The sequence below is a fragment of the Ptychodera flava genome, chromosome 3 (genome assembly GCF_041260155.1).
Source record: "Ptychodera flava strain L36383 chromosome 3, AS_Pfla_20210202, whole genome shotgun sequence".
In the NCBI taxonomy this organism is placed as follows: domain Eukaryota; kingdom Metazoa; phylum Hemichordata; class Enteropneusta; family Ptychoderidae; genus Ptychodera; species Ptychodera flava.
This window is the reverse complement of record NC_091930.1, coordinates 6,551,201-6,577,651: the sequence shown is the minus strand read 5'-3', so window position 1 is coordinate 6,577,651 and position 26,451 is coordinate 6,551,201. Positions and strand designations below refer to the sequence as shown.

Here is a 26,451-nt window from a genome sequence, read left to right as displayed (position 1 = left end):
TATATATATATATATATATATATATATATATTATATATATATATATGGCGAAAGCAGTTAACATTGTGTTGACTTTCAGAGTTCTCTGGAAAGAAAACAAACATTTTTGGCATAAATGCCAATCATTGGCGATAGTCTGCCTCAAAGCTAAACCATGGGTTTCAAAAAGTATATTTCTTTGCGGTATTCCTCTTATGTAAAGATAATGCAGTGATACTCACGCGTAGGTGATACATAGATATCAGGAGATATTGAAGTCAAACATTCTTTTTTGAAGCTTTCTCTGGTTAAAACTTCATTGGTTTTGAATTTAATCACAATTTCGATGATGCCACGGTACACAAAATATACCACATAGTATTGAATGAGACCAGCATTATGTCATCTAATGTGGCCGGAACATATGCAGTATCTCATTCAATGAGACTAGCATATATACACAATATCTCATCCAATAAGAGTGGTATGTTCTATATCTGGTTCTTTTAAACAGTTGTGTATCACTTATCATCTCATTTATTAGACCAGTGTATATAATGTGTCAACACCAGCAATTTTATAGACTAATCGAGCCAGGAAAATGACCAAAACATCTTATCTTAGATGGCTCTCCAATTTAAATCGGAAAAATTAGGGCAATTATAAAGTGTACGATATCATCTATTTGAACCCACTCGGACTTTGTTACTTCGCCAGACATGAAAAATGTGATGATAGGGGCGCTATGAGCGCAAAACAGTTTATAAGTCCGGGGATTAATTGTTTTTGGTTCACAGCCGTTTACCAAATTTTGACGATTGTGACGTAATTTTGTTGTTTTGTAAAGAAATCACGGATGTTTAACTTGCATATAATGTATTCAATTTCTCCCGGGTATAAATTATGTTTTGTATTATTTTTTAACATCAAGTAAGATTACAGCGATATGGGGGGAGGTGGTTTGTCGCGTACAATAATACTTGTTTTATTGTAGTTTAAATGGGCCGGTTTCGAGGCTGTGAATGTGACGGTTTCTGGACGAGGCCTAATAGTTAATCAGAATTGGCTTCGACCTCAGAGCGTTCCCCACCCTGCCTCCTTATCCTACTAGCTTGCAATTGATTTTTTCTCTTTCTTTTCTCTTTCTTTTCTGCTTTGTCGCTTTACAATATGTATCTTATTACGCCTAGAGTGGCGGATAATCGCATGTTGTGTTTGATTCTTGCCGTACAGATTACGATGGAGATCGTGATGAAATCTATATAGTTAATGAGATAGTTCATTTTGCACAATACGTAAAAATGACGGACGAATAATTCAATAAACATAGTAAGAGTATTGTTTATTCCCATCCTAGCAAATCTTTCTTTTTGTTTGCTTATTTTTATCAGAGTGTTTGAAGATTTGGCGATTCACTTATTAGAGAGTTGTTATGAGGCTGACACAATTAGGTCGGAGTTGATACTGGTCCGCACTCTGCCTGCATGGGGTAATACAACATGCTTGTCCATTGCATATTCGGCCAAACTCATGAATTTTATCAAATGTGATTGTTGCCAGAGGAAACTTTTCACCGTCTGGATGGGCAACTTGTTGATATATTCATGGAAGCAGTGGTTGATTGTAAGTATTTTCTCAATATGTAAGTTTTCAAATGTTTTTAATCCAGGCAAAGAAAAAGTTTTTCTTGATTTTCGCTACACTAAGCACAAATAAAACAATGGAGAGTAAGTAGAACGGCAACCAAGAAGCCTCAATTAAACACTTTGAATAATTACAAAATATCTTAAAATTGATAATTCTTTTAGACAGCAATATTTACTATTTGAAAGTAAGCTTTCCTGTCCAATAAACGTGTTTGAACACATAGGCTCACGGTACTGCGTCGGTGGTGTAACCCTTGTCCTTGTCAGCAAGAGCAAATATTTGTTACTCATGTTGTCTTTTGGATGTCCAGCTCTTTTTAATTTGGAACATGAGGATATTACATAGATTTAAATCATATTTATTGGTTTAGTATTAGAAACATAGCAGAAGAATATCTTTGACGATTTCAAAAGTTTAAGTTATTTTCATTGTCAAAATGAAAATGAAGTATTTAAGCTTGTAACTTTCCTGTAAGTATGCCTCTTTACACATTCAAAGGATTTTTGGATGATTTACAATCGTTTTATTTTTGTTAGAAACTTTTAGGTAATTGTATTTCAAGCCTATGTATCCTAGAGGTGTAACTATAGTTATAACATGCCAAAGCCAAGTTTGTCGTCTCCGAACAGCAGCTGGAAATACCGGGGCTTATTCCCTTGTCGTTCTACAGCACGACAACCTGCTTCTATATCATCGACTTTGATGCTTCGGAACTTTTTTGCGAGGATCTTCGATGTGATGCTGCCGGTATTTTTCGTACGACCAAAATGTGTCTGACGTCAATACTTATAAAAAACCATTCACAATTGTTAGAGTTTGATAAAATACATCCACTTCGCAAATTTTGAGTCCCTTCTGTTCAGTTTTGTAGTTAATGTAGGGGTTCGTATCCTCAGAGACCCCACGGCCAACTGCACAGCAAACTGCGACTAGGTTGAACGGGAATTAAGTGCTCATCTAAGCTGCACGCCGAGCATCAAAAAGTAGTGTAATGAAATCAATATTTTCATAGACTACGTACTTGAATGTATATTCCTCAGGAATCACGTGAATAATTTTCAAAAACAATGGACTCGGAGCAGGTCGCATTAAGCCTACTGTGCGTTCCGTACGGGTCAGGCGTACTGGGGCACTGTCTGTCAGGCGCAACGTTACACCTTGCAGTGTTCGCGCAGAGATTCGGTCAATTTGTTCTCGGAAAATAAAGTTACTTTGTCTGAGTTAAATTTCTAGCCCTACGCTGTCTTCGAGATCGGGTATAACTTCGCAGAAGGTTTTGTGAGGTCATCTTGCGTTAGCTCCATACACAGACGTAAGCGTCATGTTCCTCGCTCTGGCGACCGAGGAGAAATGATTGATAACTCACCCGCTGCGTATGGATATTATTCAAAAAGTAGTTCACTTCAAATGCAGAATTTTTGGAAACTCATTTTACCTTACTAAAAACCAATGAATTCTTAACTTGTGTATGTGATAAGTATATTATTCCCTAAAATTTTCTTCGTTTAGCTCGGAAAATGCTCGTGATGTAATGATCGTGTCACCACCAGTTGTAGAAAGTGGCCTTTGAGGGATATGTATGGCGTTTTGAAAGTATTTCCAGAGAGATAAGGTGTATCTGTGGCAGTACTTTTCCGAGTGAAGCAAGGCTATCCGGCTATGCCGCTCTCTATTATTACATGTTCTCCCATTTGTCGATCGCAGTCGTAAAAAAGAGCTGCAGCTAATCATGACACGGCCTGATCGCATATAGATTCTATATAGTGCGCATTGAGATACTATCAATAAACTGTGAGATCACTTATTGGCTTTCTACTATTCATATGCAAAACACGACGAAAAACATTTTCAAATTTCCGAAAAAGTTAGATTACATGATATTTTTACAGAAAAATTTTGAAAGGATACTAAATTTCTCTTTCAATTCTTAAATTTCTGAGAAAATAACAGCATGAGGCATTTGCAAATCACTTCCTTCTATTTGTACCACAAGAAAAATGATTTACATCATTTTCTGGTTGCAAAATGTAGTAAATTTGTGCCATGGAAATAATCGAGGTTTTATCTTACTCATTTACACAGCAGTACCTTTCACTTTGAAATTCAGATTATTTTTCTGTCTCTCTAATCCAGGTTATAATTCTAAGGAATATTTCAGAATGCGATAAATGATCAAGGAATTACAGCTGAAAAAATGAAACTGCCAAAGTTGCATTGTCAAACCTTCATTTTTTCAAAATATTTTCCCTTTTATGTCTTTTTGCAATGTAATGCAGTAATATTTAAAGAAATAATTGCATTCAACCAGTTCAATCCCAAGTCTAGAAAAAAATTGACAAATTGCTTTAGAAATTAATAAATTGTTAAACATTTTGGAATTTTGATGAAGTCAGTTGCAGGACATGTCTTGCAACTGAGATGGATGTCAGTTGCAGGACATGTCTTACAACTGAGGTGGGTGTGTCAGTTGCAGGACATGTCTTGCAACTAAGGTGGGTGTGTCAGTTGCAGGACATGTCTTACAACTGAGGTGGGTGTGTCAGTTGCAGGACATGTCTTACAACTGAGGTGGGTGTGTCAGTTGCAGGACATGTCTTGCAACTGAGGTGGGTGTGTCAGTTGCAGGACATGTCTTGCAACTGAGGTGGGTGTGTCAGTTGCAGGACATGTCTTGCAACTGAGGTGCAAGATTTGGTACAGCAAGTGTTGGTTCAAGCGAGGTGAATGAAAACTCAATGATGTTTACCATGGGAAAAATTACATGAATTAGGAACATAGAGTTTTTTCTTTGAAAAAAAGTCATATTTTAATACCTTGTGTTTAATACTTATTATGAAAATACAATATAAATCTTAACTTTATTACAAGTATTGACTGGGCAAGAACATATTGCACTCATGCAACGTGTCAATGAATAACATTTGTACTTTTCAATGAGAAATTTCAAATAAAAAAAGGTTGACGGAGCATTTCCAGAAAACTCCCAGACAGGCTACATTGCAATGGTAATCATGTAAAAAGCTATGTACATACATATATAAACAATATAAAACAATAATGATATGTAAGGTATGCGATTCATTTGCTCAGAAATATTTGTGATTAAACATACCTGCACCACACCTTCCATCTAACATCCATTGACCTCTATGAGCAAAATTTTTTACAATGATAAAACATTTTTGCAGCATTGTTTCTGAGCAATTGGTAATTTAGAAGACAAAAACAAATTTGAGGCAAAGGACTGCACCTGAAATTTCCCAAGCAATGCATTTAGGTACAATGTATGTTGTGTCAAGATGAACTTTACAGCATGATACAATGTACATGTACAGTGTATCTGGATTGGTGACCCTTAATTTCTGACCTTGATTTTGAAAGAAAATGGTTGAAAGTTTGCTTTGAAAATGTAAGCATAAGTATTTTGTTTACTACCAGGTGTCAACTACATGTATCTTAACATGTGAGGTATTTAGCATCGACCCCACTTGTAGAAGTGTGAATATTTGCATGCCACCCCTCCTGTAAATAATGATGAGTCCCTTATCGTTGGTGACTGTAATGACAAATCATTTCAATTAAGATGTCCTAACCTCGGATAACACTGAAAATATAGCTTTGTACGTACCATCCTATAAAACGTAATCTCCAAAGCAAAGGGTCCGTTTGGCAGCGCTTTCACCTCTTCATGAATCATGCATGTTCACGCTGCGATCACAGTTGCCGACATCATTGTCGAGGTCGGGAACAGCATGCAGCATGGCACTGCCATTCCACAAAGGACCGTGGTAAACAGACATCGAATTCATTACGTTGCATTCCATGTAGTCCTGTCACTAAATCATCGGAGTAGTGGACGTCCTACATTCAGAATCGGTAACCTTTCCCGACGAAGGAATTAGTGCAGTGGATAAAACTCATTCGAACGTCGCACCGTTTACACACTCGACTTGAAACAATGCAGAGTCTCACAACAATGTGACCCGTGACCTTTACTATGTTAATTTGCAAGGACCATATTAGTTGGTGTACGATTCGGTGTCTCGCTTAACGAAAAAAATATCATTGACTAAATCTCCAAATTAATCATGAAGACTGTAATATACTACCACAGTATTTTTAACGGTAGGAAAACTTTACGGCATTATAGAGCAACATGTACCTTACACAATCGCGCGATTCGCCCTAGGTGTCCCTGTAGATAAAAATGGAATATGCCATCGTTGTTGTTGTTGTGATGGAGTTTCCTGCTTCACTATAGGAGCACCCTCTCTTGAGGTCTGTAGCAAGGATAAAAGAAAACACAAAAAGACAAGACACAATACACAAAAATAAAGAAAACAGGAGAATAGTTCAAATGGATGCACTATTGTTCGAGCCTTTCAATCAGAGTGTTTCTTTCTGTGTGTAGGGCAAACAGTAACATCCGGGTTCTGTGCTCAAATGTCCTGATTAATTCTGGGTGTGGGTTGTGATTAATCTTGGATGAGTCCAATATTAGCTGTGTCTTGAAGGCTGTGTCGTCTCTGGCAATCGAGATAATGTCTTTAAAGTTATGCTCTTGTAAAAATTGCTCCAATTTACTCCAATGTTTTTCTCTGATGGCGTTTAGCTTGTTGCAGATTGCTATAAAGTGCTCTCTATCCTCTGGTTCTTGTAAGCAGAGTTGACAGACAGCACTGACCTCATATTGATTGAACTTTGCCCTATTTGCCTGAAGGATGTAAGTTCCAGTTAGTAGTTTCGCTTTGATACAGGCTCGTTGTACATCTGTAGGACATGATGTTACAGATGACCAGTCTTGATGAGGTGTTGAGATATCTTACATGCTGTAATGTTTAGATAGCGTAGTGACGATTTCGAATTCGCTTCATTGCGTAGTTGATTTGTCCAGTAGGCGCTAATGTTTGATTTAACCAGTTTCTTGAGTGTGTATTTGGATATAGGTTCAAGAAGCATCTCTATAGGGTTTGGTAAGTTATATTGGTTATGTATTGATTTGAGCTGTTCGATGGACTATTATTCAGTGCCAACTATCCTCTGGCGAGTCTGTATTCAATAGTGTTGTGATTATGACATATGGAATTGAACTGTGAGATCATTTTCTTATGTATGAAGACTTGAACGGGTTGAGCTCCTAATAACAAAAGTGTAGCAGAATCAGCGCATCTGGTCGGCAAATGTTGTAGTTGCTCCAATTTTTAAGTTTGGAAGGTCTCTAGTTAGCTATGTCAGAATTACGAATGATAGTTCCTTCGAGATTGTGAGTCATTCTTGGTATAACGTAGATATTCCATATGTGCACCGAGAATGTAGGTGAGACGCCATTAAAGCCATGTAACCCAGCTCCCATAAGACTTTATACAGTACTTCTAGCTAAAGCGATACGGTCTTCTGGACATACTGATTGCTGTAGATTTCTATTAAGGCCTAAATGTACTGTCTCTTGTGGTCTTTCTATCGGTGCGTTATTGATTGAAGGTTTGCAGGCGTCTTTAGCATAAGTTAATTTTGAGGGGGCAAGCTGGACTGATGCACATTTTGCGGTATTAATTATTTGTCTATCTCTATTTATTGAATGTTGGATGATCGTAGTTTGAGCACGTTCTGAGTAGGTATCTTACGAAAGCAATGTCATCAGCACAGGTGGGAGCAGGGATGCTAATATCACCAATATGGAGGCCAAGTTGTGAAAATTGCAGGTCATCAAGGATTGTATTATTGTAGATCTTGTAGAGTTCTGCAGAGAACGAACTTCCTTGTCTTGTACCCTGTAATAACGTGATCGGTGAGCTTATGTTGCTGTTCCATTTTACGTGGTTAAAGGCATCCTTGTATAAATCATTTATGAGCATCCAAAGTTGTCCCTGTACTCCACGTTGATAAAGTAGTTTTAATAGTTGCGCATGCCAGACAATGTCGAAGGCTTTATGAGCATCAAAAGTTGTTAATAAGAGATTTGATTTGTTTGTTTTCGCATATGCTTGTGCTTCGGTGATGAGGAGAGCTGTATTATTACAGGACGACTTCTCTGTAAAACCTCGTTGCAATTGATTTTGAGTGGGGGACAAAATTGGTTTTATACGAAGTAAAATAGCCTTTTCCAAAACTTTGCTGATTACTGGAAGAACTGAAATACCTCTGTAGCTGGCCGGGTCTTTTGGCGACTTTCCTTTCTTCAGGACAGGAGTTAGTAGACCTTGCTTCAAAACTTGTGGGACCAACCCTAGTGTCATTATATTATTAATGAGCATTGTTATGAAATAAGACACTGCTTCTCCCCCATAAATTAGATGTTCAGCTGTTAGATTTGTAATATCCGGTGACTTGTTTTTGTTAAGGTCTTGGATTATAGAATGCACTTCTTCCTGAGAGAAATTAATTGGAGTTTGGTCTTCTGACTGAACAAGATCTTGAATAATTTGGTAATCAAGATTGACTTGGTTATAGGTTCGTTCATCAAAATGAGGATTTTCTTTTGGAGTGGCTAGTTCTTGAAAGTACTTAGACCATACATCGGTTAGGTCATCTTCATATACTAAGTCGTTGTATAATAGCTCCCTTGTTTGTACTGAGGAAACAGTTTGTTGTTTTCTGATGAGCTTGTAAAAGGTTTTTGTATCATCTTGATGGGCATTCATAATTTGGTGATATTGCGTATCTCTTTGTTTAGCATTGAGTATCCGTTGCTTCTTTCGAAGGAATTTTTTGGACTTATTCATTTCTTTGGTGAGTGGGTGTTCTTTATCCTTTGGGGCACCGGCTTTTTTCCAATTGTAAAAGGCTTGTTTACTTGATTTGCTTGCAGAGACTATTTCGGGGTTAAATTGTGGGTTTCCTTTCTTTGACTTCTTTATCTTCGGTTGACCAAAAGTGATGTTAGTGGCTTTGTGAAGAGTAAGCTGTAGTCTGTTTACTTCAGAGGCAATGTCGAAGACTGAAATGCACTGTTTCATAGGATTCAAGAGGTTAGTCACATTTTCACTGTATTGTTGTTTTTTGGTATTCCAGTTTCTGGGCGTTCTCATATCTGAGTGTTTGGTCTCAGTGTATGTATCTTCCTTGGTTGTTCTAGTTCTGGTCGGTATGGTGTAATTAACAGCAATGGCAGTATGGTCAGATGTATTGAGTGGGTCCATAGGAAGAGTGTTGCACTGCATTCTATTTGAATCATAGATTTCAATAGGAGCAAGAATATAGTCAATTTGAGTCTTATCCTTTCCGTTAGAGTGGAAAAAGGTTGGATCTTCATTCCTGTTCAGTTGTGTGAGGTTGTTCATTTTAATAAAGTTGGAAAACTTCCTGTCCCTTGAATTATTGAGTCTCTCTAAGAGGGATGCGTTAAAGTCTCCGCATATGATAATATGATGTGTAAGTCTATATTTGAAGATAATATGACTAAGTTGTTGAAGAATATCAATGTAATCCGATTCTGCATTATTTTTGGATGGCATATATACAGTGATAATACACAGAAGTATGTTACATAGGTTGATCTGTAAAGCTAGAATACGGTTATCTCCATCAGGTAGTTGGGTAGTATTTGCGTAAAGATTATTTCTCACGAGAATTGCTACTCCGCCATATCCTCTTGGTCTTTGTGTAGGTGGTATTGGATCCAGACTATCTACGGATTTGGAGAAAGCTGTAAAGTCTGGATGCATACGATGTAATACCTTCTGCTCGAAGTGGAAGAGCCAATGTTCTTGTAGACAAACAATATCATTTTTATTTAAGATGTTCGTTGTATAAAGCTTGTTGGAGGTAATGTTCTTGACATTAAGGGTAAGGATCCGTATAGTGGTACTGTGTGTGGATGTATCGGAGCTCTGTATGGGTGTAGTACTGGTATGGCTTTTATCGGATGGTGGGCCCATGCTGTAACAGTTGGTATTTGATAAGTTTGTTTTGCTTGTCCATGCCGAAAAGGATCCTTTTGCGTTGAAGTAGTATTATTATTTATGACTGCATTTTCGTTGGAAACACTCGTTGGGTTTATTGTGTGACTTGTGATTGGTTGCGTGATGGTTTGATCCCTTGCAGTGTTCTCAGTTGTAGGGTGCGATGTTACTAGAACTTGTTGTTGGGGTATACTCACAGAGGCTGCATCTTCTGTATTTAAGATTTGGGTTGACTGTTTACTATGTAAGTGTTTTTCCAGATCACCAAGTCTCATCTTTATATGCAGAAGTTCGTTATCATGTTCAAGTTTCTCTAATCTGGCTTTTATGCTGGCTATGTCATCAGGTCTGTTAGTAGTTGTATTAAAGCACTGGATAGATGGCGATTCGGGGTTATTTGGTTGATTTACATCAATTGAGGCAGCTAATTTCATTTTCAGAAGATTATTTGAGGCTTCCAGGTCCTTTACTATGAAACGGTTGTTTGCAAATTCTTTACTTTTGATAATACTAAGACCAGCGGCACGTCAGTAACAGGACCACAGCTTACATCAATGAGCGAGTATATTGTCATGAATTGTCTAGACTTCGCGTCTAAATCGACTGAAGGTTCAACCACTGCCCAGTTATCACATTCATGCTAGGGAGAACATGCCTTGTAGATCACGTCGCGTGATTAATACGGGTTTCGGCGCCGGCCGACCAGTCACACATCAGAGCGATGCGATGGGGACGCCGGGTTAAGCCATTACATAATCTGAACCTCGACCATCATGAATACGCTGTATGTGCAGAAAGTTTGACTAGATCTTTTCAGTGATTCCTCTGTCTGTCAGCTTTACCAAGTAATGCTTGTGAATGCACAAGCTGACGAGCGAAGCGTGAATCAAGGTAAATGTTATATTTGTTTACAAACCATTGTTTACAAATCCAAGCCCCTCTGATTGTGGAAAGAAGGCCACAGTCTGTAAACAATTTGGGGAGGGGGTTGGTCAATATCTTGACCGTTAGCAAACCATTTTTGTGACCAAACAGAACTTTGAAATGTGATCCATACTTTTATTACATTGTAGTAAGATCACTTGATTGCTTTTCTGAGCTCTAATGATGATTTGTAAGTTATAACTTGTGTGACAAGAACAGTAGAGTTTGAGATAGAGAAGTAATCATTACATTATCAACTCTTTATTTACTGTATGTATTTTTGCCATACCAACTGTCAGGTTTAAGCTTAAATGATCCCAGGAGAGACAAACTGCCCAGTTATTATCATGATTTAGCAAAAACCTTCCCTAGGCAAAATTCACAAAAGAAGCCCATCTTTTCATTCTGGGTGCTGAGTATCATATTCCATAAATATGAGCAGAACTTTGTCATTTCTCATACTATACATTAACTTAATTTTATAGACAACTATCCAACTCCACTTTCTGGAATGTAATAAGGTGTAAACTATATCATTTGAGTGTTCAGAGAGGGACTGTCATTTAGATCACTCTTCCAATATATGACTCCTGTAAAATTTTCTTTTCCAGGATTTCTACTCAGAGATGATGCATCAGAGACTTATTACCTGTAAGAGAAGGCCACCAGTACACCAGCCCTTCAGTAATCCTTAAAACGTAAGTGTGATCTTTTGACAACGATAAAAATTTGCCCCAAAGTCCTCTTTCTTGCCAGTAATAAGGCTACATGTATGTTCACAAACACTTCTGAAGGGGATGGGGGGGCAGTGTTCTGCCAAACTTTTGCATCAGTTGGGTCTGAGGGCCAATGGAAGCTCAAAAAGCGGTCACTGTTGAAAAAAGGGGGTCATTCTCAGACAATTATACACTTTATTACGTGCCATACCCGTGTTGTTGTTTCGAAGTTCGAACTCACACTCAAAGTTTCTGCGAGTACTGCGGTTTTATGGTCCTACACAGTCTACATGGCGAGCAAGTGTACTCGTTCCGAAATTCATGTTGGCTCAGGTCATCGTATTCTGTTTATTATTATGCTTCATGCATACTTTGCAAGTCATTGAGTTCTTTTTTACATTGTAGTGGAGCCAGCTAAAATCGTGTAACCATTTTTCATGAAAATGTTGAACATGCCTCAATGAAGGCTGAGTTTCCGATGAAAGCTGCTCAATGTTTTGAGACTGCACTGTTTCTCATTGATATGTTTCCAATGGGGATGGCTGTGATTTAGTGAGCATTTGATATTTGATATTTGACATGGTACAGTGAAATTGGTGTTGAAATGCGATAAAAAATCATCAGGTTTGGTTTCCAACAAATATTATATATATATTCCAAAATGTTTTCAATGTTTAAGAGTACCAAGGTTGTAAAAAATTGACACACTTCCTACCATCTGGTCATTGTATATCTCATGCAAAGATGGTCAATACACAGGGGCGGACCATTTTATCACCTGGGAGGGGGTCCTGGCAGATTTTGAAAAAAATTCCAAACAAATGTCAATAAAAACAATCAGCCAGAGAATGTTTGACAAAAAGAAAAGGTGAGAGAGTGGGAAAAAAATTATGTACAATGGATCGGATAAAAAAGATAATGTACCTCATCAATCTTCCAGACATCCATTCCCATCCCAACCCCCATATCAAATGGTCCATACCTGATGTCTTTTTGCACGCAATGAACCCAGTGTATATCAGTTTTAAGATGTCAAGTCAGCTTTAGAGTGTGCAAGGCTTAAGTAATATTCTTGGCATCAGGATTCTTCAGACAAGGCAACAGATTTGTTTTGTGTTATTTTTTATAGCTCAAAATATTTTTACATCATCAAACAAGTAACAATCATCTGAACTTTTTGTAAAATAATACCTGGAATTTGGACAGTAACGCAAATCCTCATATTAACTTGACAGGAACTGGAATTTTAGCGGCAGTAAATGTTGAAAGACACTGTATCTACATGAACAGGAATCTTGAGAGGCTACACATTGTCTGCGACATTTAAGGTGCAGTGATGGACATTGAATCTGATGAATGAAATCATCTTGTTAACCTGTTATCTGAGGTGTATAGCGAAGGGTGATTTTACTGATTGCATGAATTCTGCTGTCCATAATTTTACTGTTTACTTTTCATCTGTCCACTGAATTTGGTATAACAGTGTTTAAGCTGTTTTGAATAATTTTCTTGTATCTTTCTGTATGTCAGTGTTAAATGTGGAAATGAGCCTTATAGATCAAACAGTTTCAAGGTCACATTAGGATAGTCCTTGAGAGCTTTAGGGTCACATCTTTATGGTTCCTGAAAGTTTCAAGGACTCATCTGGGTGGTCCATCATAGTATTTGGTGTACAGGTAGATGCAAGGGTTGAGATGTGAATTTGTTCAAATGAACACATCAGTGTCAAAAATGTGCAAATGAGGTAAGGAAAAGTGAAATCCTGCAATTGTGCAGGAGTGATGGCATGCCAGTAAGAAAAAGGCCAACTCCACTGATCTTGAGTCATTGCTTGTCATTGTTTATGAACTTTTATATATTAACAGACCTGCTGAAACCATAGACAGTAGGGGGGGGAAGACCGTCTATACTCAAACTAAGAGGGGCTATGCATGTTGCTAAAGTTGACCTCCAGTACCTAAAGTTTCAGACCTTAATTACTTTTGTCATTCTTGTTTTTCTGGTTTAATATTTCTTGTTGATTTTCTGGTTGTACTGTGCAGAAACCATTGTCATAACATCAACATTGAATTTTCCTCCACTGAACAGATAGAAACAACATTTATTGTTGATCATTGGTAACCCATACTGGTATATACCAATTCTGATCAAATTTGAGCGACACCGTATAATTGCGGTATTTTTCTTTAATTGTTAAGGAGAAAATATGTCTTTAATTAGGGGCCCAAGCCTACCAGCTGGGCCCTTATTGGTTTTATAGGAATTCAACTTTCTTCTTCTTCTTCTTCTTCTTCTTCTCCCGCTCTTTTTTTGTCGACCTAGAACTCAAACACCGCTTACCGCAAACTTCTAAAACTTGCAGGGCTAATAGGTACCTATGAGATCTCGTGCACCTGGGTATACAAATTTCGATTGGTCACGTGACCTGGCGGCCATATTGGATTTTCGAAAAATACCAATTTAATTTTAAAAATCTTCTTCTCCAGAACCAACATACAGATTTAGCTGAAACTTTACTCATGTCATCCCTAGGAGGATCTCTTTTAAGTTTGCGAAAGGCGTTTCGATCGGTCACGTGATTTAGCTGCTATCTTGAATTACGAAAATCGCAATTTAATCATCATCCTTAGAGTGATCTGTTTCAAGTTTGCGAAAGACGTTTGGATCGGTCACGTGATTTGGCCGCCATCTTGGATTTTACAAAAATCGCAATTTAATCATTAAAAATCTTCTTCTCCAGAACAAACACACCGATTTAACTGAAATTTTACTCATGTCATCCTTAGAGTGATCTGTTTCAAGTTTGCAAAAGACATTTGGATTGGTCACATGATTTGGCCGCCATCTTGGATTTTACGAAAATCGCAATTTAATCATTAAAAATCTTCTTCTCCAGAACAAACACACCGATTTAACTGAAATTTTACTCATGTCATCCTTAGAGTGATCTCTTTTAAGTTTGCGAAAGACATTTGGATCGGTCACGTGATTTGGTCGCCATATTGGATTTTCGAAAAATACCAATTTAATCTTCAAAAATCTTCTTCTCCAGAACTAACACCAAAATCTTTTCGCAAACTTTATAGGCCATACTACTAGATGCTATATAATAAATTCAAAGGAAATTGACCTGGCAGTTTTTGATAAGAAGATTTTTAAAGTATTATTTTTCTGATTTTTCAATGACCTTTGACCTCCCCTATACCTCTGCAGCTAAGCTATACAAATGGCTTATTCTAGCCTATGTAAGAGTCATATCTAATTCCGGGCAATCTAAAGAGCAAGAGGTCAGATTTTTGGTGTATAGAGATAACTAGGAAAAACATTTTTTTTAACAAAATATCATGTGACTTTAATGACCTTTGACCTCAAATATACATGTATGTCCATAACTCAGGAACCACAAGTGCTGCATCCTTCATATTTGGTATGCTCGGAGACCATATGGTGCCATATCCGGTACCTCATTAAATATGTACATATCTAATTTTGGGAAAGCCAATGGTGCCGGACATCTGATTTTTGGTATATGGGGATAATATGGGATACAATTTTTTTGACAAAATGTCACATGACCTCAATGACCTTTGACCTCAAATATACATATATGTCCATAACTCAGGAACCACAAGTGCTACATCCTTCATATTTAGTATGATGGCAGACCTTATGGTGCCATATCCGGGTACCTCATTAAATATGCACATATCTAATTCTGGGCAAGCCAATAGAGCTAGAGGTCTGATTTTTGGTATATAGGCATAACTTAGCAATACAATTTTTTTGACAAAATGTCATGTGACCTCGATGACCTTTGACCTTAAATATACGTATATGTTCATAACTAAGTAACCACAAGTGCTACACCCTTCATATTTGGTATGATGGGAGACCATATGGTGCCATATCTTGTAGCTCATTAAATATGCACATATCTAATTTTGGGCAAGCCAATAGAGCTAGAGGTCTGATTTTTGGTATATGGGGATGGGTATGGGATAGAAACTTTTTGACAAAATGTCACGTGACCTCGATGACCTTTGACCTCAAATATACATATATGTCCATAACTCAGTAACTACAAGTGCTACATCCTTCATATTTTGTATGATGGGAGACCATATGGTGCAATATCCGGTACCTCATTAAATATGCACATATCTAAATCATGGTTTGGCCGCCATCTTGGATTTTGTGGAAATCGTACTTTAATCTTCAAAATTGTTATTTTTCAAAACTAAACCACCGATTGAGCTGAAATTTTACTCATGTCATCCTTAGAGTGATCTCTTTCATGCTTGCAAAAGACATTTGGATCTGCCAAGCGTTTCTGCCGTCATATTGGATTTTGCGTAAAACTTACGTTTACTAGAAAACCAATAGTAACTATGAAATTATGTTCAATTTCCTTCTTAACAAGATGCAAAAGATTTTACCAAGTTCAAATTTTGTACATATTATGATCAGTTGAAGAACTTCAAAACAATGTTAACCGCTTTGGCCCCGGCAACGCTGCTTGCAGCTTTAATTTTACATACATTCACTTAAAAGTAATCAGTGATTGAACTGTTAAAGCTGTTCAATTATTAATCTTGAGGGAAATTTTAATTTAGGTTATTTTCAACTATGTTGATGGATATAGCTTCTTATCTCACATGGCTTTATTAGGAGGCAGTTTTAAATCACATTTGATTTCTTCTGTATCAAATTTCAGAGTAGAATCAAGCTTCTTTGAAGGCTTAAGAAGCCTAAATGTAGGCATGAATGCATATGTGTCAGTATGTGTCTAATGGCGAGGACACATGAGTTAAGGTTTATTCTAGACTGATGATTTCTTTGTAGTGGACATGCAGAGGAATGTAAATACTTGAATAAATAGCATTAACAAAAGGTTATGAATTGAAGTATTCATGATGTTCTTATATTGTAATGAAATGTGACTCAGTATTTGTGAAATATGTTTTTACAGTCGTTTACGTCAAAACTTGATCTTTTTACACAGTTCAAGTGCCATATGAAATATAATGGAACTCAATTTGGTACCTTTATGTGATGTAATTTTTCAGATGACGTTATAATTTATGGAAACTTTATTATTTCCGCTATATTTTTTTTTCAAACTGATTTCCTTGAAAGGCCCTAAGTAGGTGTTCTTTTTATGTTTCAAGATGTGATTTGACATGACAAAGTTTGGTTGTAATAAGTTATCTTGTTAACAATACAATCATTTCAACAGTGAATAAAAGTCCTGTTTGTTTAAACTTATATATCTTCAGCTGGTTTTGTGATTAACACCTCAGTTACAAGACATGGCCTGCAACTGAGACACCCACCTCAGTTACAAGACAAGGATTGCAACAGACACACCCACCTCAGGTACAAGACATAGCCTGCAACTGACACACTCACCTCAGTTGCAAGACGTGGCCTGCAACTGACATACCCACCTCAGTTGCAAGACATGTCCTGCAACAGACACACCCACCTCAGTTGCAAGACATGTCCTGCAACTGACACACCCACCTCAGTTGCAAGACATGTCCTGCAACTGACACACCCACCTCAGTTGCAAGACATGTCCTGCAACTAACACCTCACACCCCTTCATCAGTACAGTTGCAGTTATTTTAGTCCCAGTTAGAATGTTGGTTTTTTTTTTCAAACCTTTTCCAAGCACAAGCCAAATTTTTATATATTTTTTTTCAATTTGCTTCATTTTTTTTGAAATATATGAAATTAATATTTCTGAACTTATACCCCAATTATTTCCCCATAAATTGTGAATTCTGACGGAAGCTGATAGAAATGGTGCACGAATCTAAGGAATTATCTATAAAAAAGAATACTGTTTTGAAAAATATAAATATTTATCAATGAAAAAGAAGAAGAAAAGCTACTTTTCGGGAATTCGAAAATACTTTTCGGGCTGTTGCAAATATTTTGATGCACCGTACTGACTTCACATCCCCGTATTTCAATCTCGACAAAGACAACAAAACAACAAAAACAGACCCAAACAAAGACGTTTCAGGATATAGATCTTAAATATATTTAGTAAATGTTAACAAACTTGGTATTTAGGGTAAAAAGATCAATTGTACTATAAATTTGAATGACTGAAACTTAAAAATGTTGCGCAAAACTTGACAAATCAGAGTCCGAGTCAGATCTACGGTGAATAAAACACATTGGTGCACGGACATCTGGCAAAGAAAGACGCTGTTAAGAGTTGTTTCCTGTGGCCGCAATTTTGAATGTAAAGTTTAAGAGTTGAAGACTCCTTCAGTGATTTGAGTATGGGAGAAGACCTCTTGTAACTGTTTTGAACTTGCTGGCTACATCATTGCAAGGATTGCGAAGTACTGATCCCCGTGTTGTCTGAGGGGCCGATCTATCACTCGCGTTGTGGGCCATTACAATAGACATTTGGTTTTTCCTTGGCCGACACTGGTATTCACCATGGCTTGTTGATGTACTCGGTCGCTGGTTGAATTTGTTATCAACCTATGGATGTACTATTTTTATACATTCGATCATTCCACTCAATATTACTCTTTTGCCGTTGTTGATCTTCGTTGGCGATCGATATTATCAAATGGTAAATGGATACCGAATCTAGCTCATAGTCTTCGTCATTATGTTTCTGAACGCTGACTTAAAATCTGGCATGATTTACGTCGCGGTCGTAAATAAAAGCACAACTGATGGAAATACTCTCGAGTTAATGAGTCTCCGCTGTTATTGACTGAAGTCAGTCGTTGAAAACAGCAACTCCGCGACGCGTTTTCAATACAGTATTTTGGTTTGTTAGTTTGTTTGTTTTGTTGTTTTTTTTGCAATCTGACGGAAGCTTTGACGTATTCGGTCGAGACCACAGCAAATCTTGCAGATGTCAACGGCTTATATCGTAGCTTTCGCCGGTACATTTTCATCGTAGTCACAGTATTTTGTTCCGTCCGTGCTGAGATATTAGTTTCACTTCGATAATAAAATTCTGAATCAAAAGGTTCGAAATAAATACAGTTCTGCCAATCGTTATAATTATTTCTTCCACGATATAAATATCCATTTCAATATCAACTATTGTTCAGGAGCCGCTAGTCGGCGACAAAATTTACCAATAGAAAGTAGTACGGGATAACTACTTTGCATAATCTAGCATGAAATAATTTATTAACCATGGTTTTCTATGTAAACATTATTTAATGGCACCTGACATGTTTTCAAAATGCTTTGCAGTAGGTCAAACACGGAAAATATTTTGCTGAACGCAAGCAATCAGTAAAATAGTTAAAAGCAGTGATAGTTAGCTCAATCAAAACTAAAATTCTTAAAAAAGTTTCACAGTTTTTAAGAAACTGCTTCACCAAAATAGTGACCCTTCAAACATTCTTGCACACAAATTAGTGAACCTCCCCCTTAACGGTGCATGAAAATAAGTGTCCCTCTTTCGTTACTCAAAGCATTCAGTAAAAAGGCACGTGATATAATTCAACAACAATAGCCACTTCAGCTTCGTTAGGCAGGCCTTAGTCTTAAAGGGGGTAGGCCGGAAGAATTCCGTGCTGACCTGAACTGTAAAATGTGACCCTCCCCAACCCTTTGTTTAAAATGTGACTCTCCCCTTGTCTGGCATTCTAAAACTTGACATTCACCCTGTCACTGCAGTATTCTCCGTAGGAATAACTGAAACAGTATCACCTAATTTGCATAACAATTTGTTTAATTGTTATGTAAGTTAGAAATTACAGAGGGAGGGCTGGCGTTTTTGGAGAGCTCGGGTAGCAAGTTATCGCGCAAGCGTTTGTGCAAAATTATGTATTTGCAGGAGGGTCACCATATTTCCGCAACTAGAAGGCGACAAGATTTGGCTGATATAGTGTTTCACAAAAAATGTCCAATCATTATATATGGGAGTCTATCTGGTAAACAATTGACAATTTTCCCCTGCAAAACAAGCTATATATTTACATTTATATATGTTTGATAATATATGTAAATCCACTTTGCTTAAAGTGGGAAGGATGCATGTTTGTACAAGAAATTGGATTTTTGGATTTTCATTGAAAATGTAGAGTTAATATACAACGTAGTGTATGATGAATTATGAATATTTTTCTGATGCAATCTAAGTAAATCTGCAAATGGATGTGTAGGCAAGATATTGGATTTTTAAATTTCAGCGAAATGTCGATTCACCATACTATAATTCCTTTGTCAACTAAAATACACCCACAGGCAGCAAGAGATGCGAACCGCTGGCAATTTTGACAAGAAATTGAAGCAGATACACTGCTTCAAAGTACTGCAAAAAATGCAGAAAAGGTACAGCGGGTGTGGTCCTCTGTGACCAAATTTAGTCCCCATTTATTATCCTAATTTATGAAGATTATTTTTTTCTTTTTCTCATATCACTATTTCATATTCTTCAGAACGCTAATGCATGTTAAGCTTTGATGCATGAAATACGGTGACCCTCCGGCTTAGGCTTGCACACAATTTTATGGCCCTTCAAAATGCTTGAGCGAAAAATGGCGACCCATCCCAACAACCCACCTGCCCACTCCCACTGCAATTTTTGTCCAGTCCCTAATGGCTGCATCAATAATACGCCAGTATAATAAAATTCCATAAAACAGTAATCCCCGGAAGTCAGCGAAAAGCTCGTCCAGCTGCTTGTGATTGCTGGTACCAGTGCACATGCCCGTTGGAAGGTTACCGTCAAGCTAAATATGTCATCAACAAGGTCAAAGTATAAACGGGAGTGAAGGAGAAGATTTAAATAGGCCTAACCGATAATATTGTGACCTTAAAGACGTGTTTCGCTAATCATATGCAATCGTTTTTTTATAAAGAACTATAAGAACTGAACTTAACTTACAAGGTTTATAGGTCTATGATGTCTCGTGATCATTTTTTGACAAAGCATCGAGTTACTTACGGGTCCATGCTATAACATAATACGCAACCGAGTTAATCCTTTTAAATCAGAGAAGCTACATATTATCAATGCTGACACATGTACGCCCTTGAACAAGCGCCCTGAGTTGTTTAAAAAAGTCGCTGCCAAAAAAAAAAAAAAAAAGTCCACCTGTATGTACATGATAAGGTAGAGCTAATGATTCTTTAAGATCTGACACTATCTCTGTCTGGATGCATGAAACTTAAGTAACATATTATTACGTTTTTGTAATTTACCCTATTATTATGTGATTTTATTCAAAAAGCTATATTCTCCTTGTAACCATACTTCACTTAATTCCGTTTCTATTCAATACCGTATTAGTTTAGATCACTGTGAGAAGTGTTGATCTACAACTTTGAAGGAATTTCTTGCCGATATAAGTTTTCATAATTTTACATGAATGTTCTTAAACCATGCAATTTACTATTCTTGTAATTGCTCGTTCTTGATGGTTGGCTGATCTTAACAGTATTGAGTTTGTTATTTGACTAAGTTGCATGGAGAATATGGCCTTCATAATAAAATCACTTGATAAGAGGATAATCGCCTGACACCAACATAATGATACTCCAGCTCTTTGTAATTGCCGTAATAAGTTTTTATGTCCATTGAGAGATAACTATAAATGTCAAGCCATGAGTGTCACTTGTAAGCCCAAAGTCTCAATAGAAGTCAAAAGGAATTCTTACGTCATATGCGTCAGTGATAAGACCTTCGAGACTTCAACTGCAGCAAGTGAAAATGAATATAGTAAAATATTGGCTGACAAGCGGGAGATAAAATACTAGTTAAAAGGCAGAGGATTAAAACTACAACAAGTTAAAACAAATACAGTAAAATACTGACCGACCAGAGGGACATTAACTACTGGTAAATCGCAGAGAATAAAAATACATAGACGTTTCCTGTGCAACCCTCTGCCAGTGCTAAACTCGCTGGAGAAACGTAAAAACACAAAATCAATAAAACAAGAGAACGATGAAACGCATCAAAATACGAATTTATTCTAGCTGGTGCAAGAGTGCCAAGTTTAGAAGTTGTAGCCTTCTCGAGTTTATGGCGGGTAGATCGAACTGGACACATTTAGGAACACCAAATAAAGTAAAACATCTGACTGTAGCTTTCACTTTTAAACAGGTTTCGGATTAATTTCGGAATTTCTATTGCGTTTTTGAAAACTACATTTTTCAGAATGTTTGAGTGTACATACATTTTCTCCGACTGTGGACATATCAAAACATGAACTAAACTTTCAAATGACACTTTTATTTTTCAGATTAGGTCAGGTTAAAAGTTGCTGTTTTGCAAATAAGTGTGCCAACTTTTTGTTGATTTTAAAATGTTACGTCGCAATATTTCGACATGTCCCAATAAATTAGACAATATAATTAGTTGTCAGCAATATATTGGTTTACTTTATTAGTCTGTACCTATACATTGAACAATTGTTTGAAAAAAAAACTTTATATTAGGAAATATTTCTTTCTTACAATAATGACAAGAAATAGTACCATGATGACGTAGGAGGATTACTTGAACTCTCTGAATTACTGTCATTTGAATTTTACTTTCATTTGAGAAATTCTTGGATGAAAAGGAAGAGTTAACTTAACCTGCACTGTTTCAGTATGAAAAGGACGGGGATTGTTTGCTGACAAATGAAGCTTTATGGTCCAATAAATAATCATCAACCAAAAGTGAAGCCATCTATAGCGTATTTGCATTTTGTTCACTGATGTCTTTATATTACTTCGAACGTACCTTTTTCATTCCTCAATCAAAACAAGCAGCCGCAACTTTGCATTATCATGACAAACGTTTTCAGAAAAACCCCAACGATCAAAAAGCTGTTCCTTTGTTCGAGCAAATGAAAATAAGTTTGATCATTCGCTGTCTCACATTCTCTAAATTTCTGACGATAAGCTTAAGGCACCAATTCATAGCCTTTTATAATAAATTATTTCACAGAATCTTCATCTGGCTTTATCCATAGCACCATGAAAAGCAAAGACTAATAGAATCTCACAGCCCCAGGACCTGGGATCAGATTTCTCACACGAGTTGGGGATATTTTGTCTCAAACGAGCCGCAGGTGAGTGTGAGACAAAATGTCCCCAACAAGTGTGAGAAATCTGATCCCAGGTCCTTGGTGTGTGAGATTCTCTTTCTCACATAACCACAAAATGCATAAAATTCACATTGGACACGTACAACATTATCCAAAATCGTGACAACTCGGTCGTCTGCCACTGTACTCTGACCTGCTTACTTTGTAGTTCCAGTCCGTGTGTTACTCGTCGTGCCATTGGATAACATTTGGCGCGTGGAACGAAACAGTCTGTTTATCATCCAATCAGAGCCCGTGTATTATTTACTGCAGAGTGTGTGACGATTTCTGAGAGTGTAGGATCGATTTCCCCACACCGTCGATCCCGCACTCCCAGCGACAAGGAAAGTGAGCCTAGAACTTCCTAGGCAAATCCAGACCCTGTCCAATTTTCTAAAAACGATGGAAATATTTGTTACCATCCTTTCCTTGGAAGAGGGAGCTATCGGATATATTAAGTGATATCAAACTTGTCTGTAGCGGGGATTTTTCCTGTGTGTCCACGCTCTTAACGTTTCATTACTAACCATAGTCATTGTTTTTCTAATTGTCGTCCCCTTTCTTTTTCCTGTATCCTTCTTTCTCCCTTTGTGTTTCTTCCACTTGTAATTCCATTATCTTAAGTTCCAAATTTACCTGTATTTCTTATTCTAAGTTGTTGAGTTCTATGTTGGATTCAGGCTCATAAAATCATTCAAGCTGATTCCTCAAATTTGCCTAAAGTAACTGTTTAACTCTACTGAACTGGATTTCCGTCTTTGGCATAGATCTTCTAACTTCTACTTAAAGGAAATTGGCTAGTGTAGATAGGTCGTATTTTCCGAGGGAATCAAATGTGTCCGGATTAATGTCCTGCCATTAAATATAGAAATGAACCCTTAATTAACCCTTATTAACTTGACACTGCTCAGTGTTTCTTGTGACAATTAGATATTTATCAGATCAACATCAGATAAATATCTGTAACAAGTTTCACCAGCTAGTGAAGATCCAAACGACCATTAATTCATTTATGAAATATATATAACAATTGAATTGAAAGTCACAGAGACAACGAATTGAACTTTGGAGGAAGATTAAACTGTAAAGAATATGTCAAATAGACACGATACAGTCATGATTGAAAACTTGAAATAAATCAAGAAAACAAAATTAAAGTATATCATACAATAAGAAAAAAAAATCCTCCGTTCAGAGATTTCTGAAAAGGAGTCTACGTGTCCATTCAATGTTATCCTTACATTATTCCGTCAAATGCTCCTATATATTTTCGGAGACTTGCTTCTTTCATGGTAAATATGAAGGTGTCGTATTTCAGCATCACTATCCCAAAGTAACTGAATATGGCTGTACAATTACATACAGATTTTCTCTTCCTTTTTCTTTTTGTATCTTTCATCCAGTTCTTCGTTGGAATTTTTTTGCCAGTTTTTCCATTGATGTTCTTTCGTGTTCCAAAAATCAATGAACAATCGGAAACGGAGAACTCTGCAAACGATTCAGACTATCCTTATAAGGCATTTGAAGAAAGGCGATTAGGTTATGGTAGGAAAGACGTAACCTTCTTGGAGGCGATAGGATTCTACTACACTGCACCAATTACCAATTTGTCTATAACTTGGTAAGAACATATTACAGTTGGTCTAAGATTGAACATCATCTCCTTAAATGTTTTCATATTTGATTTTAAAAAGGGGTTAAATTTACTTCTCCGTTGTGCCGAGAAGTGGAAATATAACACACAGTTCAGAAAACACGCCGCAATAGAAAAGTAAAGCTGTCGCTGATTAATATCTTACGATATTCTTGTCTTAAACACACATTGGTTGTAAACACATTCAATACACTTTTTACAATGCCTAAGAAAACTTTGTTTTCCCAAGTGTAAGGTACATTTCTGAAAATAAGACCTACTTACCTGTGCGGTTTATGTTCGATTTAGGTCTCATACCTCATACTGCTGGTATTGTATGCCATCTTCCTATTGACCGATTTGAGACCAATTGAAGAAGAAGATGCACCTAGTACCATTGAATGGATTGTAGTTTCCTGGGTCTGTACTTTGGTTTTTGAAGAATTCAGACAGGTTAGTGTATAGTTCTGCATGCCATTTACAAATTATACCTTTTGTCTTAGGCTAGTGTTACTGTACGTTGAGTGCTTAAGTTGTCATCAACATTTAAATGTGATTCACGGAAAGGCTCTTTAACTCTAGATAAGTACATCATTGCGATAAATGCCTCCAAAACAAAGTAACCGTGTAATATTTTTATCTTTTTGCGTATGAATAAAAGTGTGCAATGTTGTGTTTTAGTGCACTTTTAATTAGAGCAAAAGACACACGATTCACACAGTGTAGCCATTAACTAGAATTCTACTTTATTAACATAATCTCATAAGTAAACTACACGTCATTGGTTACTATTGGATACTAGAGATAGTGTCTCATCCTGGTGGCTTCCATCACTCAACACTTGTTAATGTATATAGGGTGAATATACTACATTCCTCCCCGCTAAGTTTATATGTCCGGTCAGAGTTCAGAGTTCATGACGTAGAGTTCATATGAGTTCAGTTAATTCCTAACTATATGCTAACTAAAATAAAATGCAATGTACTATGCCGAAATATGAGGCTTTGAGGTAGACTACTCGCTGCCTCAGTGATTGTTAGGGATTATTCTGCCCTTGTCACAGTACAATCACTTGTGTTTTGGAAACTACAAATCTAATCTATCTGGTGCTTTTCTATTCCGTACGGGATATCTTCTTTCCATTGGTTTAGGTGGTGGTGACACAATGGTTGCTGGATCCTTATTCACGGTAGCACTTCCTGATGTTATGTTGGCTGGTGCTGTATTCACTACTGGCGCCGAAGTTGTAGGTGTTTCAGATGCATCTGTCATTTCCCCCGATGTTTCTGGGTTGGTGGCTGCAGCAGAGGTAATGACCTCATCATGGACATCCTTGTCCTGGTATGTTGCCATGGGAACTTGTGATCGATGGAGTTGATCGATGTGGCAACGTCTGACGTTATCTGGAGATGTTTGAACTTTGTAGGATACTAGTCCGGTTTTCTCAGTAACTATCCCAGGTATCCATTTCTCATTTCCGCGATAATTTCGACAGAAACTCTTTCTCCAATGTCAAGTTGACGATCATGTGCAGTCTATCTAGTGGCTGCTTGATCTAGTTGTTTTTCTTGCACATCGCAGCGTAGATCTGGTTTCAGGAGATCTAGTCGAGTGCGCATTCTTCTATCAAAGATTAACATCACTGGTGTTTCTCCAGGGGTAGAAAGTGGTGTGTTTCTGTAGGATATCACGTATTTTGATGATTTCTTCTGCACTGTTCCTTTCTCTCCATTCATGGCGCGTAATGCTTTCTTGAATGATTGTACAGATCGTTCTACAAAACCATTCGTGGAAGGGTGGTATGGTGCAGAGGTGATGTGTTTGATGCCGCTATTCTTCATAGATGTTTCAAACTCATCTGAAACAAATTGTGGGCCGTTATCGCTTACCAATACTTCTGGGATACCATATCTTGCAAAAATGGTGCGCAGTATTTCTATCGTCTTTCAGTAGTAGTGGACGATGTAGGAACTACCTCTGGCCTTTTTGAGTGTGCATCGGTGAACACTAGGTAAGACTGTCCTTGGAATGGACCCGCATAGTCTATGTGGATGCATTGCCATGGCAATGTTGGCCATTCCCATGGGTGAAGTGGTGCGACCTTTGGCATGCTCTGGTTTTGTCGACATCCAGAGCATTGTTTGGTTACTTGCTCTATAGCTTTATCGATGCCTGGCCACCATACATAGCTTCTTGCCAATGCTTTCATTTTCACTACACCTTGATGACCACCGTGTAGTTCATCTTGAACTTCTTTCTGCAGTTTGCTTGGTATGATGACTCTCATTCCCCACATTAGACATCCACTGAATACAGTTAACTCACTTCTACTGTTATAGAACGGAGTTAGATTCTGATCCTTGCGAGACCATCCATTCATAATAGCTTCGTATTCGCTGGCTAGAACAGGATCTCGGCGCGTCTCTTTTTCAACACAAGCGCTTGTAACAGGGAGACTGTCGAATGCGAGATGTGTAGCACTTCGATCGCGTCTTCCTTCTCTTCAAAATTGGTGTCAAAGGGTAATCTCGATAAACCAGCTGCGTTGCAGTGTTTCTTGGTATTCTTGTATTGAATAT

The 26,451-nt window shown here is 37.4% G+C and overlaps 1 long non-coding RNA gene across 1 annotated transcript; it reads left to right on the top strand.

Moving 5' to 3' along the window:
* The first annotated feature begins 10,144 nt into the window (after window positions 1–10,144).
* LOC139124750 (uncharacterized) lies at window positions 10,145–12,482 on the top strand. Its single transcript, XR_011550020.1, has 3 exons — window positions 10,145–10,418; window positions 11,063–11,149; window positions 12,403–12,482. It is a non-coding gene; the product is annotated as an uncharacterized lncRNA (long non-coding RNA).
* The last annotated feature ends 13,969 nt before the right edge of the window (window positions 12,483–26,451 follow it).